We start from the raw sequence: 19,442 nt of genomic DNA, 5'->3' as shown, positions 1-19,442 counted from the left end.
ACATGAGGGCTGGGCATGGTGGCTCACATCCATAAAAAGTTCAAGACCAGCCTGGGCTACGTGGTAAGACCCCGCCTCTACCCCTGCACCCCCAAAGAAATATAAGAAATAGGACATAGAGAATTGGGTCCACGATGGAGGTGAGGGTAGGGTAGGTTGGGGTAGGTAGTATTTCAGATAGGCTAGGGAAGGTCTCTCACAGCTTAGACCTAAACAATGAGAAAGAAACCACCTCCTGTACAGCAAGGGCCATGGCTTTCCTCACATTAGAACAGGACTTGCAAAGCCTCTCCCAACAAAGGGGGAAGTGGAAAGGATAGCAGTTTGAAACACTCACTTATTTTTTGTTTTTATTTTTTTAAAAGAGGTCTCTATTGCCCATGCTGGAGTTCAGTGGTGCCGTCATAGCTCGCTGCAGCCTCAAATTCCCATTCTCAACCAGTCGTCCTAATTCAGCCTTCCTAAGTGCTGGGAATAGAGGCGTGAGTCATTGCCCGTGTCCACAGTACTCATTTATTATCTCAAAGTTCTGTAGATTAGAGGTTCAAGCAGGCTCCACTGGGTATTCTGCTGAGGACCTCAGGAGGTCAGAATTAAGCATCGCTCATCCTGGGTTTTTATTTGGAGGTGATAGGGAGAGTCTCCTTCCACACACACTCATGTTGGCAGAATTCATTTTCATGTGGTGAAGGTGTGAGGTCCTCATTTCTTTGCTGGCTGTCAGCCAGAAGTCATTCTCGGCCTCTAGAAGCCACTCAAATTTCTTGGCTTTTAGTCTTCTCCAGCTTCAAAACCATCAATAGTGATTTGACTCTCCCTAACTGCACATTTTGTCTCTTCTGTTTTTGAAAAAGACAGCTTTATTGAGGTATAATTCACATACCATACAATTCTCCCTTTTCAAGTGCACAATTACAACCATTACCACAGCCAAATTTAGAATATTTTCATCATCTCACAAAGAAACTCATGCCCTTTCTCTATCCCCTTTATTTCCATCCTGTTCCCTCTCAGTACTAAGTGACCACCAGTCTATTTTCTGTCTCTCTAGATTTCCCTGGTATGGATGTTCGGATGAATGGAATCGTATAATGTGTGGTGTTTTATAACTGGCATCTCTCACTTAGCATGTTTTCAGGGTTCACCATGTTGTAGCGTATGTCAGTACTTCATTCCTTTTTATGACCAAATAATACTCCATTTTATGGATATATGACATTTTGTTTATTAATTCATCAGTTAATGTACATTTGGGTTGTTTCTGCTCTTGGATTATTATGGATGATGCTGATAAGAACATGTACAAGTTTCTCTGTGAACATATGTTTTTGTTTCTCTTAGTCTAGGAGTGAAATTGCTGGTTTCTATGGTAATATTGTTTAATCATTTGAGAAACTGCAGGGCTTCTCCACAATGGCTGTACCATTTCACATTCCTACAAACAGTGTATGAGGGTTCCAGTTTCCCCACATCCTTGGCAACACTTGTTATTTCTGACTTTTTGGTTCTAGTCATCCTACTGGATGTGAAGTGGCATCTCATTTTGGTTTCGTTTTGCATTTCCTTGATGACAGATGATGTGGAACATCTTTTCACATACTCACGACTGTTTGACTGTCTTTCTGGAGAAATGTCCATTCAGATCTTTTACCCGTTGAAAAAATTGTTACTTAGTTTTTATTATTGAGTTATAAGAATTTTTTTTTTTTTTTTTTTTTTGAGATGGAGTCTCGCTCTGTCGCCCGGGCTGGAGTGCAGTGGCCGGATCTCGGCTCACTGCAAGCTCCGCCTCCCGGGTTCACGCCATTCTCTTGCCTCAGCCTCCCGAGTAGATGGGACTACAGGCGCCCGCCACCTCGCCCAGCTAGTTTTTTGTATTTTTTAGTAGAGACGGGGTTTCACGGTGTTAGCCAGGATGGTCTCGATCTCCTGACCTCGTGATCCGCCCGTCTCGGCCTCCCAAAGTGCTGGGATTACAGGCTTGAGCCACCGCGCCCGGCCAAGAATTTTTTATATATTCTGGATAGAAGTTCCTTATTACATAAATGACTTGCAAATGTTTTCTCTCATTCTGTGGGTTCTATTTTCACTTAATAAGGTCCTCTGAAGCACAAACATTAAAATTTTGTTGGAGTACAATTTATCTGTCTTTTGTTGCTCCTGCTTTTGGTGCCATATCTAAATATCCTTTGTCCAATCCAATATCATGAAAATTTTACCTCTGTATTTTCTTCTGAGAGCTTTAGTTTTGGCTTTTACATTTAAGTCTTTGATTGATTCTGAGTTCATTTTTGTATGTGGTATCTAGCATCATTCTTTTACATGTGGCTATCCGATTTTCCCAGCAGTATTTGGTGAAAAGACTCTTTTTTTTTTTTTTTGAGACAGTCTTGCTCTGTCCCCCAGGCTGCAGTGCAGTGGTGTGATCTCTGCTCACTGCAAGCTCCACCTCCTGGGTTCACGCCATTCTCCTGCCTCAGCCTCCTGTGTTGCTGGGATTACAGGCGCCCACCACCACGCCCCGGCTAATTTTTTTGTATTTTTGGTAGAGACAGGGCTTCACTGTGTTCGCCAGGATGGTCTCGATCTCCTGAACCCGTGATCCGCCCGCCTCAGTCTCCCAAAGTGGTGGGATTACAGGCATGAGCCACCGTGCTTGGCCGAAAAGACTCTTTTTTCGCCATTGAATACTCTTGGTACTTCTGTGGAAAATCAGTTGACAGAAGAATTGTGAGTTTATTTATGGAATCTCAATTTATTCTGTTGATTTCTATGACTGTTCTTGTGCCAGTACCACGCTGTAGTAATTCCCATGGCTTTGTAGTAAGGTTTGAAATCAGGAAATATAAGTTTTCTTACATTCGGTTTCAAGATTGTTTTGGTCATTCTGGGTCCTTATTCTCTTCTGCGTTTTAGGGTTCATGTGCTTCATTGGGCCCATCTAGATATCTAGGATAATCTCCTTGTTTTAATGATTAGTCAACTCAATTATATCTGCAAAGTCCTTTTTGCAGTGAAAGGTGACATAATCACAGGTGTAGCACCAGAGAGTGAAGGTCATGGGTGCACAGGTCCTGTGAGGTTTAATTTGGTATAAAGGTGGAGAATGATAGGAGCAGTGAGGTTGGAGAGAGAGATAGGAAAGGGAGTTTCAGAAATATTACATAGTTTGCCTACAGTCACATTTCTAGTACGTGGCAAAGCTGGGGTTCGAGTGCAGATACAACTGATCCCTGTGATTTCATGGTCCACATCAAATCAGTCTTCTTTCTTTTTTTTTTTTTTGAGACGGAGTCGTGCTCTGTTGCCCAGGCTGGAGTGCAGTGGCGCGATCTCGGCTCACTGCAAGCTCTGCCTTCCCAGTTCATGCCATTCTCCTGCCTCAGCCTCCCAAGTAGCTGGGACTACAGGTGCCCGCCACCACGCCCGGCTAATTTTTTGTATTTTTAGTGGAGACGGGGTTTCACCATGTTAGCCAGGATGGTCTCGATCTCCTTACCTCATGATCCACCCGTCCCGGCCTCCCAAAGTGCTGGGATTACAGGCGTGAGCCACCGCGCCTGGCCACCAAATCAGTCTTCTTAGACTCAGAGCTATTGTTACTGTTTCTGTCTAATACATATAGAGCTTTTAATGTATGCCAAGTAATGCACAGAGCACTCCTTTATGTTTTTCTAGCTCTTAAAGAGCATCTGTAGAAGTCTTTTGGCATAGACTCTTTTGGCTCTACTGGAACCAGCTTAAGAAAAAAAGAAAAAAGCAGTTAGGGAACCAGTGTGTATGTCTCAGAATCTGAGGGTGGGCGTGCAGCTAAACCTTAGCCAGGGATTGGATCTGGGAGATTGAAATCACTCAGGACCTACTGGGCCTTCTACTTTTCTCTGCTTCTTTGGGTATGTCTATTTCACTGTGTAGACTGTCCTGATACTCAGACCACTTGATGGAAGATGATCATGTTACACAGTTCCATCATTCAAGAGAACAGCCCCGATTTAGTCCCATTTCCAAAACTCCAAGCAAAAGACTCTAACACAGAGAGAATCAGCTGTGACCCTGAATTGGGGGACCATTCAAATACCTTATACAAATGTAGCTGCTGCCAGCTTATCTTTCCGGATTGAGAGGACAGTTTCCTGATACACGGGAGGTATTTGCACATGTGCTAGGCAGATTCCCCAAACTGTGTTTATTTTAGTAACATGGACTAGTACTATCATACTTACAGTACAAAATTTTAAGAAGTGAATTGATCTATGCGAAAAATAGGTATTTCCTTTTGCCCATTTCTCTTGGAAGGGAAGGGACAGCAGGATGATAATGGCAAGATTAGCTCAAACTTTCAAAATAATTTGAAACCCAGGACTTGGCATACTAAGTGTAGGCTTAGTGGAGCCCTAGAGTTCAAGACCACCTGGGTAACGTGGGAAAACACCGCCTCTACAAAAAAAATACAACAGTTAGCCAGGCGTGGTGGCTGAGTGGTGGGAGTATTGCTTGAGCTCGGGAAGTCAAGGCTGCAGTGAGCTGTGATCACACCACTGTACTCCAGCCTGACAGACCCCGGAAGCTTAGTGATGACTCTGCCACTTACTCCCTTTTTGATGGAATAAGTCGAGATTTCTTTTTTTTTTTTTTGGAGACAGAGTTTCGCTCTTGTTGCCGGGGCTGGAGTGCAATTGCACCATCTTGGCTCACTGCAACCTCTGCTTCCCGAGTTCAAGCAATTCTCCTGCCTCAGCCTCCTGAGTAGCTGGAATTACAGGCATGCACTACCATGCCTGGATAATTTTTTTGTATTTTCAGTAGAGACGGGGTTTCTCCATGTTGGTCAGGCTGATCTCGAACTCCCAACCTCAGGTGATCCGCCTGTGTCAGCCTCCCAAAGTGCTGGGATTACAGGCGTGAGCCACCGTGCCTGGCCAGGATTTCTTAATGTTATTTGATTTCCCTCTCCCTGCCAAGTCTCATTAAGTAACTATTACAGATCTTACCTCTAAGGTAGATTTCCGTCTGTCGTCTTTCCATTCCCACTGTGTTACATATTTAATTAATTAATTAATTAATTAATTAATTTTTGAGACAGGGTTTCACTCTGTTGCCCAGACTGGAGTGCCCTGGTGCAATCTCGGCTTCCTGCAGTCTCTGCGCGCGGGTCCAAGCAATTCTTGTGCCTCAGCCTCCCAAGTAGCTGGGATTACAGGTCAGCGCCACCATACCTAGCTACCCACTGTGTTACCTCTAGTCCTCTAATTGTAGTTGCTTCTTGGTCAGTTTCCATGTCTCCTGTTCTGTACTTCTCCCTAATCCAACCTAGAAATTGCCTCTCAAGTTTTGTTTTGTTTTGTTTTTTGTTATTTTAAGATGGCATCTTGCTCTGTTGCCCAGGCTGGAGTGCAGTGGTGGCAACAAATTTTTAATCATAGAGTAAAATTTATTTGGGAGGAGTATAATGTTCTGGGAATTTTTTTTTTTTTTTTTTTTCTTTTTTTGAGACGAAGTCTGGCTCTGTCGCCCATTCTGGAGTGCAGTGGTGTGATCTCGGCTCACTGCAAGCTCCACCTTCCGGGTTCACGCCATTCTCCTGCCTCAGCCTCCCAAGTAGCTGGGAGTACAGGCGCCCACCACCACGCCCAGCTAATTTTTTTGTATTTTTAGTAGAGTTGGGGTTTCACCATGTTAACCAGGATGGTCTCGATCTCCTGACCTTGTGATCCGCCCGCCTTGGCCTCCCAAAGTGCTGGGATTACAGGCATGAGCCACTGCGCCCGGCCGGAATTTTTAAATTTTAATAGATTTATGTAAGCACCTCCACAATCAGAATACAGAAGTTTCATCACCCAAAAACTTTCTTGTGCTAATCCTTTATAGTCACATCCTTTCCTACCCCTAGTTCCTAAATGGAATCATACAATGTGTAAACTTTTAAGATGGCTGCTATGGTCTGAATCTTTGTGTGTCCCCCGAATTCGTATGTTGAAAATCTAAACCGCAAGGTGATGCTACCAGGAGGTGGAGCCTTTGGGAGGTGAGTAGTTCATGAAAGTGGAGCCCCCATGACTGGGGCTTATAAGTGCCCTTAAAAGAGACTACAGAGAGCCTAGCCTGTCTTCCGCTCCCACCATGTGGGGACACAGGGAGAAGGTACCTTCATTGAACCACGAGACACCAACATCTGTTGACTTCTTGATCTTGAACTTGCCAGCTTCCTGAACTGTGAGAAATAAATTTCTGTTTTTTGTGACCTACCCAGTTTATGGTATTTTGTTCCTGCAGCCAGAAGGAACTAAGATGCTGGCTTCTGTCAGCATAAAGCCTTTGAGATTCATCGAAGTTGTTGGGTGTACTGATACCTGTTGTTTTCCTGAGTAGCATTCTGTTGTATGGATGTACCATAGTTTGTTTATTCATTCTCCCATTGAAAGATATTTTAGTGGTCATTTTTTGTCATCACAGATAATGCTACTATAACTGTTTGTGTATAGAATTTTGTAAATAGCAGTTTTTATTTCTCTAGAGGGAATACCCAGGAGAGGGATTGTATGGTTGGATGGTCATTGTATGTATACCTTTTTTTTTTTTTTTTTTTTTGAGACGGAGTCTCACGCTGTTGCCCAGGCTGGAGTGCAGTGGCGCGATCTCGGCTCACTGCAAGCTCCGCCTCCCGGGTTCCCGCCATTCTCCTGCCTCAGCCTCCTGAGTAGCTGGGACTACAGGCGCCCGCCACCGCGCCCGGCTAATTTTTTGTATTTTTAGTAGAGACGGGGTTTCACTGTGGTCTCGATCTCCTGACCTTGTGATCCGCCCGCCTCGGCCTCCCAAAGTGCTGGGATTACAGGCTTGAGCCACCGCGCCCGGCTACATTTTTGAGAAACTATAAAAGTGTTTTCTCTAGTGTCTGTACTATTTTGTATTCCACTAGGAATGTGTGAGGGTTGTAGTTGCTCTGCATCCCTGCTGCCACTTGGTATTGTCAGTATTTATTTTTTTTCTGAGGTGGGGTCTCACTCTGTCACCCAGGCTGAAGTGCAGTGGTGTGATGATACTGGCTTGCTGCAGCTTCCACCTCCCGGGCTCAAGTGATCCTCCCACCTCAGCCTACTGAGTAGCTGGAACCATATCCATGCACCACCATCCCTGCCTAATTTTTTTTTTTTTTTTTTTGTATTTTTTGGTAGAGACTGGATTTTGCCATGTTGCCCAGGCTGTGTCAATATTTTTTGTTTTAGCCATTCTAATGATTTGAGTGATATCTCATGGTGGTTTTAATTTGCATTTCTCTAATGACTGAACAATGTTGAACAAGTATTTATTTATTTATTTATTTATTTATTTATTTATTTATTTATTTTTTTTTTTTTGAGACGGAGTCTCACGCTGTTGCCCAGGCTGGAGTGCAGTGGCGCGATCTCGGCTCACTGCCTCCCGGGTTCCCGCCATTCTCCTGCCTCAGCCTCCTGAGTAGCTGGGACTACAGGCGCCCGCCACCGCGCCCGGCTAATTTTTTTGTATTTTTAGTAGAGACGGGGTTTCACTGTGGTCTCGATCTCCTGACCTTGTGATCCGCCCGCCTCGGCCTCCCAAAGTGCTGGGATTACAGGCTTGAGCCACCGCGCCCGGCCTTGAACAAGTATTTATATGCTTATTTGCCACTGCATCAAAAACTGCATATTTTTTATAGTAGTCATCCTAATGGGTACGAAGGTTTTGATTTGCATTTCCCTGATTAGTGATGTTGAGCACTTTTTCACATGTTTATTGGCTGTTTGTATGTCTTTGGATAATTGTCTATTGAAGTCCTTTTCCCATTTGTTAACCAGATCATCTTGGTTTTTTTTGTTATTGAGTGGTAAGAGTTCCTTTATATTCTGGATATTAACCTCTTATTAGATATGTGGTTTGCAGATATGTTCTCCCTTTCTGTGTGTTGTTCCTTTTTACTCTGTCATTTGGTTCCTGTGTTGTGCAAGCATTTTCAAGTTTGATGGAATTAATGTGTTTGTCTGATTTTGCTTTTGTTGCCTGTGCTTTTGGTGTCATATCCTAGAAGTCCTTGCAAAATCCAGTGTCGGGAAGCTTTTCCCCTAAGTTTTCTTCTAGGAGTTTTCTAGTTTCAAGCCTATACATTTAGGTCTTTAATCTAATGTTAGCTCTTTCTTAATGGGTTCTTTGTATTTTGGGCAGGGAATAAGTCTTTTTTTAATCTAACTGTGGCAGGAATTTACTATATATACCTTTTTTTCTTCTTCCTTCCTCCCCTCTTTCCCTCCCTCCTTCCCTCCCTCCTTCATTCCCTTCTTCCCTCTCTTACGGCTTGAAGATAATGGAATCACTCACTTTTTGTTCATAATTGGTAAGATTTTAGTTAGTAGAATGATGATTCATTTTCAACAACACTTTGTTGTTTGTTCATTGGTTAGCAGGAAGAAGATGAGCCCGAAGTCCGAACGCGGCGGAATTCATGTGGATCCTGTGCAAGAAAGGATGTGGTTACTACGGCAACCCAGCCTGGCAGGGTTTCTGCTCCAAGCACTGGAGGGAAGAGTACCACAAGGCCAGGCTGTAGGAGATGCAGGAGGACTGGGAGCTGGCAGAGTGGTAAAAGGACTTAACTAGGAGTGGTTGAACAGTGACGTGACTGGATACATAGTTCTGTCACCGTCAAAATACATTTTTCTCTTCTGCATTGAGCTATCAGCACGTCAGTTTAATATTAAGGAAAAGGATGTTTTCCCCTCTTCTTCTCAGTTAGCCTTTGATGAACAGCTTTCAGTAGTTTCTTCATTTTGTGTATGTCTTAACTTCTGATTATTTTCCTTGGGTTGTGTTAGTCTTAGTTCTCAAATTTAGACAGTAAGCTCCTTGGAGTGGAAGAATGGAGATAGGCATTTCTGTTTCTTACTGCTTTTAATTGTGACGCTGCTAAATCACTTGGAAAGTTTGTAAAAGCAGTGACTGCTGGACCTTACCCTCAGAGTCTCTGATTTTAGTAGCTTGGGAGTAAGACTAGAGAATTTGCATTTCTAACAAGTTGCCTGGTGATGCTGCTCCTACTGTCTGGGGAATCACACTTTGAGAACCACTGTCTTATAGATAGTGCTTGAGTTTTTTGTTTGTTTGTTTTGAGACAGGGTCTTGCTGTGTCATCCCTGCTGGAGTGCAGTGGTGCAGTCTTGACTCACTGCAACCTCTGCTTCCTGGGCTCAAGTGATCCTCCTACTTCAGCCTCCCAAGTAGCTAGGACTACAGGAGCATGACACCATGCCCAGCTAGTTTTTGTATTTTGTGTAGAGACAGGGTTTCACCATGTTGCCCAGGCTGGTCTCAAACTCCTGAACTCAAGTGATCCGGCCGAGCACGTTGGCCTCCCTGCGTGCTGGTATTACAGGCGTGAGCCACCATATCCGGCCTGTGTTTGGCAATTATTACAGATGGTTCACATGCAGCTAATCCAAAGCCAAATTTTATTGCTTTTATTTATTATTCTCCCCATTCTGAACATTTTCCTCCTAATCCTTCTCTTGAGTCAATTAATGGCATCACTATTTACCAAGTTAGCTAAAAAATCTTGTTTTCATTCTTGATTTCTGTTTCATCTCCCTTGCTACCTACAACTTGACCAAGTTCTATTTCTTCCAACTCAGAAAAGGCTTCTGAATTTTACCTTTTATACTCCTATTTCCCAGGTACTTATTTTCTTTTACTTAAACCTTTATAATATACTCTTACTTCTTGTCCCTGTCTCTAGTTTCTCTACCCTTCAGGTTGTTCACACAGCTACCTGCATGATCTTTCTAAAGCACAGATCTGACAACGATAACTTTTTGGATTTACAGTCTTGCTTCCCCACCACATGATGAAATCCAGAATAGTGGGCTTAGCAGTCAGGATTCCTTACCCTCTGGTGCCTTCCTATGTATCCAGCATCACAGTTCATCACACGCCCAGTGCTCTGGCTACATTCACCTTGTTGTGAAGCAAACCACAGGCTTGCACATCCGTAGTTCCTTCTTCCTGGAATATCCTTTCACTTAGAATACTATTCAGCCTTATTAGTCAGGCGTGGTGGTGTGTGCCTATAGTCTCAATAACTTGGAAGGCTGAGGGAGGAGAATTGCTTGAACTTGGGAGGCAGAGGTTGTAGTGAGCCAAGATCGTACCATTGCACCCCAGCCTGGGTGATGGAGTGACACTCTGTCTCAATAAAAAACAAACAAAAAAGGATCCTATGTATCCTTTAAGACCCAGCCCAAACATCACTGTTGTAAGGCCCCAACAGACTCCTCCAGCAGATTGAGTTGTTGTTTCCTGTGTTCTCACAGCACTCAATTTTTACTCTCTAATGTAGCAGCTGTCCCATTGTGTAGCAGTTTACTTACCTTTTCATCTGTTCTAACCCTGAGCTTGTTAGGGAAAAGGACTAGACTTGATTTCTTTCATGTAGCTCTAGAGCAGTTGCTGAATGAGCATGAGAAGCTCCCATTTGAAATCTGTAGTGCATGAAGAGCAGCCCATCCTGTAGCTATGTGAGACCTCAGGCTGATTTGGTATATTTAGTGTCTAGTTCTAAAATCTTTAGATCCTCCTGAATTAATGGAGTAATAACCTTCAGATACAGAGAACCTTGGAGAATATCTAGATCATTCTAATCCTTTCTTGAATTGCAGACTCCAGCGGGAGGAAGAAGAGGCCTTTGCCAGCAGTCAGAGCAGCCAAGGGGCCCAATCCCTCACATTCTCCAAGTTTGAAGAAAAGAAAACCAACGAGAAGACCCGCAAGGTTACCACAGTGAAGAAATTCTTCAGTGCGTCTTCCAGGGTCGGATCAAAGAAGGGTAATGTTCTGATACTCTTTTTTTCTTCTCTGCCTGAGTGAGACACAGAGTAGATCCACAATGCTCACAGGCTCAGCTTTGTAATATCTATCAACTTTTTGAGAACATCAGCTCAGATTTGAGACTGAAAGTGGGTTTGAGGGTCAGACAATATATGAAACCAATACTCCTTTGGTTGAAAGACATTGTGTTTTAGAGAAATTTGTTTATAGGAGGAATAAAGAGAATTGAAATAGGTAGTTTTGTTTATGAAATTCATCCCCATCCAAATGACTGTCTCTTTGGATGTTTTGTTTTTTGTGCCTTTATTTGTGGATCCTGGTTTGTTCTGTGGTGTAATACCCTCACTGTTCACAGCTTGTCAGAAATGGTGATTTCTAGGCTTGAAAGTCATCTGAGAGAGATTTTCTGCTCGAGAGCTTATTTGAGAGACAACTTGTGTCTTGAGAAAGTGTATTGAGAAAATATAGGAAAAGGCCCACGTTGGGCTCCTGGGGGGATGAGAGTGAGCCGTAGTAGCTATTTTCCAGGGCATGGATTTGTATGTAGGTGATCATATTCACCCTGCTTCTTAAAATGCCATGTAACCAGCAAGAGGATTGTCACTTAAGTCACAGTTGTTCTACGATTGAGCAGCCTAGCCAGTTGAAGTGGCCCAACATGAAGCAGGAAAGCATCTCTGTTGTTAGGCTTCAGTCTCTGAAAATTTATATTGTTACTCAGTTATGCAGTCAATGTGAAATAATGGGAGAGACTGGGAACCAACACTGATGCTGTCAGAAGACCTGTTCTCTGGGAGCCCCCTCACTTGCTCCCCACTTCCTACCCTATGGTAATTGTAATGACGTCTTCTCCCCTGGAGGCAACAGAATGAATAATAAGACAGTGTTACCCCTTAAGATCCTTGCCGGTCTTCTAGGTTTTGTGACTTTTGGTGTTTCCTTTTGTTTTATTATAAGGAAATAAAAGGAAATATTGCATAGAACCAAAAACACACTTCTCTGTAAGACATGGATTGGATACCAGGTGCAGTGGCTCACACCTATATAATCTCAGCACTTTGGGAGGCCACTTGGGAGGCCATGACGGATGGATCACCTGAGCTTGGGAGTTTGAGACCAGCCCGGGCAACATGGTGAAACCCTGTCTCTAGAAAAAATACAAAAATGAGTTGTTTCTTGGTTGGCTGCCAGTTGTAGCAATTTTGTCTCTACTATAAAGGAGAAAAAAATTAGTACTTGCCAGAGATTAGATAAGAATGTATTGGGCTCATGATTTATTTATTAGGAGGTGGGATAGCCAGGTGGTTAGTAAGGTGACTTTGGAGTCAATCCTGTCATTTACCAGCTTTGTGACCCTGGGCGGACTAACAACTCCAAGTCTTGTCCACAGTGAGGGACAGTAATACCTACCAGAGGCATGTGATGAGGATTCAATGAGTTAATGCATGTAAAGAGCTTAGCACAGTGCCTGACACACACAGTAGATCTCCAGAAAGTGTTAGCTTTTTTAAAATGCAAGTTATTCTTCTGATAGAATAATCTTGCAGGGAGCACAAGGCCATTGAAACCCTGTCTCCACTAAAAATACAAAAAAAAAAAAAAAAAAAAAAATTAGCCGGGAGTGGTGGCGGGCACCTGTAGTCCCAGCTACTCGGGAGGCTGAGGCAGGAGAATGGCGTGAACCTGGGAGGTGGAGCTTGCGGTGAGCCAGGATTGCACCACTGCACTCCAGAGCGAGACTCTGTCTCAAAAAAAAAAAAAAAAAAAAAAAAAATCCTTAATTCCTATTTAGCTTAAAGTCTGTTTACTGATGGTATGTAGTGAAATGATAAGTATTTATGATAACAGATAAAATAGTAAGAAAATTATAAAATTATCAGCTCTAATAGCCTGATTTTGCAGATGACAATATGAAAGTCCATAAAGGTTAACTAATTTACCCAAGGTTGCACAATGAGTTTGTGTATAAGAACTCGGGTCTCCTAACTCCTGGGTCAATATTTTTCCATTATATTCCTTTATTCAGTGTGTATACTTCAGAAACCTAGGTTATTTAATATATATAATCAATAGTAAATATATATATATAATTAAGTTTCTGTTACTTAAGTACATAATTGTCATTTATATTCGCTGACTCTCCTTGATGGTTTTAAAAACCTGTGTCTCAAAAGCCTCTGTACAGTGTGCATTATACTATGGAAAGGAGATTTACAATTTAGTGCAGAGGCTGTACTTTAAAAAGAAACAATTCTGGAGCTGGGTGCCGTGGCTTGTACCTACCTATAATCCCAGCTACTTGGAAGACTAAGGTAGGAGGATTACATGTGCCCAGGAGTTAGTGGCTGTAGTGAGCTGTAATTGTGCCACTGTATTCCGGCCTGGACAGCAGAGTGAGACACTATCTCTAAAAAAAAATTCATTAATTTAAAAAAGAAACAATCCAGGTGACTTTTATTTCAAAAATATGTATGCAGAATGGTTTTTACCTTTGTTCTTGTCTCTCCCCGCCCCCCATCTTTTTGATGGTAGTTTTGTCCTTTCGATTTTTTGTTCTTTAGTTGCTTTTTGTCTGTAGAAAGCTTTTGGGGATAAAGACCTTAAAGTATTTAAAAATTCATGTTAGAAAAGAAGATTCCATTGTATCTTTGTTTCACAGACCACTTAATATAACTTAGCCAGGCAAATTTTGCATTTCACACTGATTACTTCTTTGGCCATTGTGTGTGGATAAGGTTAGCCTGAGTGCAGTTTTAATGTATTGGGTCTAGACTAGAAACAGACTTTTTGTATTCCGTATTCTTCATCTTCTTTAGTCCGTGATGCCCTTGCTCTTGATATTTTACTTGTTTCTGTTAGTAGCATAAAGGAAAGCTTTTACGCCATACATAGGAGCTTGGTAGCAGGCAAAATACAAATAACCTTCTACGGAATTTGAAGAATATTTTCACATTCTTGTAGAGTTGGATACGCCTTCAGAGAAAGTACATGGAATATCTTGACTGTAAAGACTCAGTTAAAGTGTTTTAGTCTCCACAGTCAGGGTGAGTGAGCTGTGTAGAGGAAGTCACAGTGGTTGGCCAAGCTGAGATATTTGCTTATACATTTCAAAGTGCCCTTTTCTTTCAGAACTCCTATAATCTTGTCATCCCAAGTATCATCTTTTGTACCTCGTTCACGAACGGATCTGAAGACAGTGATCCTACAAAGCGTATCTTTTCTTTTTTAGAGTTAAAATACCAATACCACACAGACCTTAGATTCTAAATACTATTATTCATTAAAGTGAACCAGGGCTTCTTGGAGAAATGACTGATTCTGGGGCTGGGACAGGGAAAAAAGGGCCCCTTCAATATTTTGGGGACATTTCAGAAGATCCAGAAGCCAGCTTGGAGGAATTTCCACTGGTCAAGTGTGGGATAAGTTTGAGTGTCAAAATAAATAAGGACAATAAGGCTGGGCACGGCGGCTCGCGCCTGTAATCCCAGCACTTTGGGAGGCCAAGGCGGGCAGATCACCTAAGGTCGGGAGTTCAAGACCAGCCTGGTCAACATGGTGCAACCCCGTCTCTACTAAAAATACCAAATTAGTGAGGTGTGGAGGTGAGCACCTGTAATCCCAGCTACTTGGGAGGTGGAGTCGGGAGAATTGCTTGAACCTGGGAGAGACAGAGATTGCACGAAGCGAGGCCCCCTCTTAAAAAAAAAATAAAGTGAAGAAATCAATAAATAAGGACAATAAATGGAGTGTAACTGATTAAACAAAATCATAATCCTTGTGTTAATTTAACTAGTAAAATAGAGAAATACAGCTGGCGCAGGGGCTCACACCTGTAATCCCAGCACTTTGGGAGGCCGAGGTGGGTGGATCACCTTAGGTTGGGAGTTCAAGACCAACCTGACCAACATGGAGAAACCCCATCTCTACTAAAAATATACAAAATTAGCTGGGCATGGTGGCACATGCCTGTAATCCCAGCTACTTGGGAGGCTGAGGCAGGAAACTCGCTCGAACCCAGGAGGCGGAGGTTGCGGTGAGCTGAGATCATGCCATTGTACTCCAGCCTGGGCAACAAGAGCAAGACTTCATGTCAAAAAAAAAAAAAGTTGTAGTCATGTTAGTAGTAAAAATTGATTCAAGTAAAATTTATCTGGGTGCTAAATCTGGGATGAGGGGAGGGAGTTTCCCAGGGAACAAGTTATGAACATGATCTCAAATTAACTGCCTATGAATTATTTATTTATTTATTTATTTTTCTTTTTTTCCTTTTTTTGTGGAGACAGGAGATGGGTCTCGCTATGTTGCCTAGGCTGGTCTTGAACTCCTGACCTCAAGTGATCCCACCACCGCAGCCTCAAAGTGCTGGGAGTACAGGCATGAGTTACTATGCCCAGCCAGATTATTTATTAATTATAAATGGAGAAATGGTAACTATAAAATGGTGATGTAGGAGGCAAGGATAGATGTCATGTGCTTCCAGACACGACACTTTGAGAACACAACATCATTTATGAAATGTCTAAGCCGAAAATTTTTAACAACCTGAATCCAGTCATGAGGAAACAACTGGGAAACCCAATCTAAATGGCATTCAACAAGATACCTGGCCTGTGTTCTTCAAAAATGTCATGCGAGAGAAACAAAGGCTGGGAACATTGTGAACAGTTGAGAAAATTGGAATATGGATTTTCAATTGAGTAAAAGTATTGTATCAGTGTAAATTTTCCTGAATTTGGTAACTATCCTGTAAGGGACATAAAACAATGGCTTTATCCGTTTGCATTACTACAAAGTAATACCTGCGGCTGGGTCACTTGCAAAGGAAAGAGGTTCATTTGGCTCACGGTTCTGCAGGCTGTGGAAGAAGCATGGAGACAAGCCAGGTGCAGTGGCTCACGGCTGTAATTCCAACACTTTCAGAGGCCGAGATGGGCAGATCACTTGAGGCCAGGAGTTCGAGACCAGCCTGGCCAACATGGTGAAACCTGTCTCTACTGAAAATACAAAAATTGGCCGAGCCCGGTGGCCTGTGCCTCTAATCCCAGCTACTCAGGAGGCTGAGGCAGGAGTATCACTTGAACCTGGAAGGCAGCGTTGCAGCGAGCCGAGATTGTACCAATGTACTCCCGCCTGGCCAGCAGAGTGTGAGACTCCTTCTCAAAAAAAAAAAAAAAAAAAAAAGATAGAGAGGGAGAGAGATTGGGCGATGGGCAATGGAAGGCTTGACAATCATGGTCTGCTTGCTATACCTGAAACACAAGCTTTGTTTCTGTATTAAAAACATAAGGCGAAGCTGGGTCCACTGGCTCCTGCTTGTAATCCCAGTGTTCTGGAGACTGAAATGAGGCAGGAGGATTGCTTGATCCCAAGAGTTGAAGAGCAGTCCGGGCAACATAGTGAGATCCCATCTCTTAAAAAAAAAAAAAAAAACCAACCGAACTAGTGCTTGTAGCCCTATCTACTGTGGAGGCTGAGGTGGGAGGATCCTTTCAGTCTGGGAGGTTAAGGCAGCAGTAAACTGTGATTGTGCCACTGTACTCCAGCCTGGGTGAAGAGTGAGACCCTGATTAAAACAAGCAAAAAACAAACACAAGGTGACTTTAAGTTGAAGAGCAAGCACTTGCCATTTGAGCCCTAGCCAGAACTATAAACTGTAATGTGGATGAGGTTGTTGTTTTCCATATTTCCTTCTTCACTTCTTTCATCTTACACACTGAATCCCTATCGGCTGTTTAGACATAACTCACCTCCTTCCTGTGTATCGAACACCTGAACTGTCTCTCACTTTCCACTCTCTAATCCAAACTTCTGGCCTCTTAGTAGGGGTTGATTTTTAGAAAACTTAGAGAAAAACAACCAAGTGTTGATTTTAGTAACTTCTATGATCATAACTAGCTAGTAGAATTAATTGTCATTTATATTTTAAAAGGGGATTTTTTTTTTAAGCAAATTGTCTCTTTGGATAAGTATGTGTGGGAGGGAAGCATGTTGTAAGCAAAACAATAAAGGAAATGAGTAGGGTTTTCCTGTCTTTGACTGGCCTACAGACCTCCAGAGTCAGAGGGATTGGTGTTTTTCTGAAGAGTCTTCAGTCCTCTCTTTGGCTTACTGAGGTAGTTGTAGCATAGTCAACAGCTCAGGCTTTGGATTTAAGTGCACAGACCTGGGTTCCAATTCTTGTCTTTATTATGTAAGTGACTGCAACATTATTCAAGTTACTTAACATATTCAGACCTCAGCTTCCTCATTTGTAAATATCATAAGTGTACTACCTGATAGACTTGTGAGAATTATACAAAATAGCATTGTAAAAGTACTTAGTGGTTATAGGCATTATCTGTATATAAGTTACTACCATTATTATTTTGTCAGGTGGAATATGTATTATGTTTTTATTGGGTTGAGTGTTCTACCAGAGTCAGATAGGTCAAGTTGGTTGATAGCATCATTCAAGTTTTCTGTCTTTACTGACGTTTTAAAAATCACTTCTCTGTCAATTACTAAGTGAGGAATCCTGAAATCTCCAAATATCATTGTGAATTTGTTTCTCCTTTCAGTTCTGTCAAATTTTGTCTTACGTGTTTTGAAGCAGTGTTATCAGTATATACATGTTTAGGATTGCTGTGTCTTCTTGAAGAATTAACCCCTTTTTTATGATGAGATACCCCTCTCTGTTCTTGGTAATACGGTCCATGTTCTTAAGTTTACTTTGTCTAACATTTGTATAACCACTTAAGCTCTTTTTCATTGTTTCAGAGTATCCTCTTCCTTTCATTAGTTTTTAACATATTTGTATCTTTATAGTAAATTTCTTACAGACAACATGAAGTGGGGTCTTGTTTTTTAATCTACTCTGATAATCTCTGACATTTAATCAGACTGTTTATAGCACTTATATTTAAGGTGTTTTTTTTTTTTTTTTTTTTTTTTTGGGAGACAGAGTTTCACTCTTGTTGCCCAGGCTGGAGTGCAATGGCACGATCTCGGCTCACCACAACCTCTGCTTCCCGGGTTCAAGCAATTCTCCTGCCTCAGCCTCCCAAGTAGCTGGAATTACAGGCATGCACCACCATGCCCGGCTAATTTTTTTGTATTTTTAGTAGAGACGGGGTTTCTCCATGTTGGTCAGGCTGGTCTTGAACTCCTGACCTCCGATGATCCACCTGCGTCAGCCTCCCAAAGTGCTGGGATTACAGGCATGAGCCACCATGCCCAGCCTAATGTGATTTTTGATAAGGGAAAGTTTACCCCTGCCATCTTGCTCTTTGTGTTTATCTCATCTTGTCTTAGTTCCTTTTCTCCTCTTTTCTTGCCTTCTTTATGACCACACCTTTATCTCCACTATCAGCTTGTTAGCTATACCTCTTTGTTCTGTTTGGTTTGGTTTTTGTTACTGGTTGTTCTGGGGTTTACAGAATACATCTTTAACTTACCTACCTTCAAATAGTAGTATGCCACTTTACAGAAAAAAGAAAAATTAAAACAATAGTATTATACCACTTTACACATAAGAATCTTTTTTTTTTTTTTTTTTTTTTTTTTTTTTTTTTTTTTTGAGACGGAGTCTCGCTCTGTAGCCCAGGCTGGAGTGCAGTGGCCGGATCTCAGCTCACTGCAAGCTCCGCCTCCCGGGTTCACGCCATTCTCCGGCCTCAGCCTCCCGAGTAGCTGGGACTACAGGCGCCCGCCACCTCGCCCGGCTAGTTTTTTGTATTTCTTTTTTTTTTTTTTTTTTTTTTGAGACGGAGTCTCGCTCTGTCGCCCAGGCTGGAGTGCAGTGGCGCGATCTCGGCTCACTGCAAGCTCCGCCTCCCGGGTTCACGCCTGTAACCCGGGTTCCTCCCGGGTTCACGCCTGTAATCCCAGCACTTTGGGAGGCTGAGGCAGGGGGATCGCCTGAGGTCATGAGTTCGAGACCAGCCTGGCCAACATAGTGAAAACCTCTCTCTACTAAAAATACAAAAAATTAGGTGGGCGTGGTGGCGGGCGCCTATAATCCCAGCTACTAGGGAGGCTGAGGCAGGAGAATCACTTGAACCTGGGAGGTGAAGGTTGCAGTTAGCCAAGATTGTGCCATTGCACTCCAGCCTGAGCAACAGGAGCAAAACACTCTGTCTCCAAAAAAAAAAAAAAAAAAATCTGATACTGATTATTTTATATGGACCTAAAGCTTTGTACCTGAATGAGGACAAAAAATACACAATTTAAGACATGGCTATATCTTCATTCCTGTGATCTTTCCTGGAATAACTAGAGATAAGTGTCCTCCTGTACCTTACAATGACTCCACTGTTCTAAACTATGTATTTATGCAAGGAGTAATTTGCCCTGCTGTGTAATTACTGTTAGAAGAACAGAAGTATGTATCCAAAACAGAGCAACTTTAACCAGCAAATAGACTTTAATTATTGTGAGAACTTCAGCAGGGATAGCAACCCAGGACCCAATTTTAAAATTAGGAGCACTGAGGATGAGAAGTGAGGCCGTGGAAATAGCTCTGAGCTCTCTGAATCTATGTCATAAGGAACAAAAGTAGATACAAGATGTATTTGATAATTATATTGAAGGAATAAAAATAATTTAAAATGTGTCATAGAAGCATAGAGTGA

At 42.4% G+C, this 19,442-nt stretch overlaps 1 pseudogene; it reads left to right on the top strand.

Moving 5' to 3' along the window:
• The first annotated feature begins 8,458 nt into the window (after positions 1-8,458).
• Positions 8,459-19,442, top strand: part of LOC105466326 (rab5 GDP/GTP exchange factor-like) — a 29,823-nt pseudogene continuing 18,839 nt past the window's right edge.

This window comes from Macaca nemestrina, chromosome 4 (genome assembly GCF_043159975.1).
Source record: "Macaca nemestrina isolate mMacNem1 chromosome 4, mMacNem.hap1, whole genome shotgun sequence".
NCBI classification, from domain to species: Eukaryota; Metazoa; Chordata; class Mammalia; order Primates; family Cercopithecidae; genus Macaca; species Macaca nemestrina.
The sequence above is the reverse complement of the archived record's forward strand: the minus strand, read 5'-3'. Positions and strand labels throughout refer to the sequence as shown.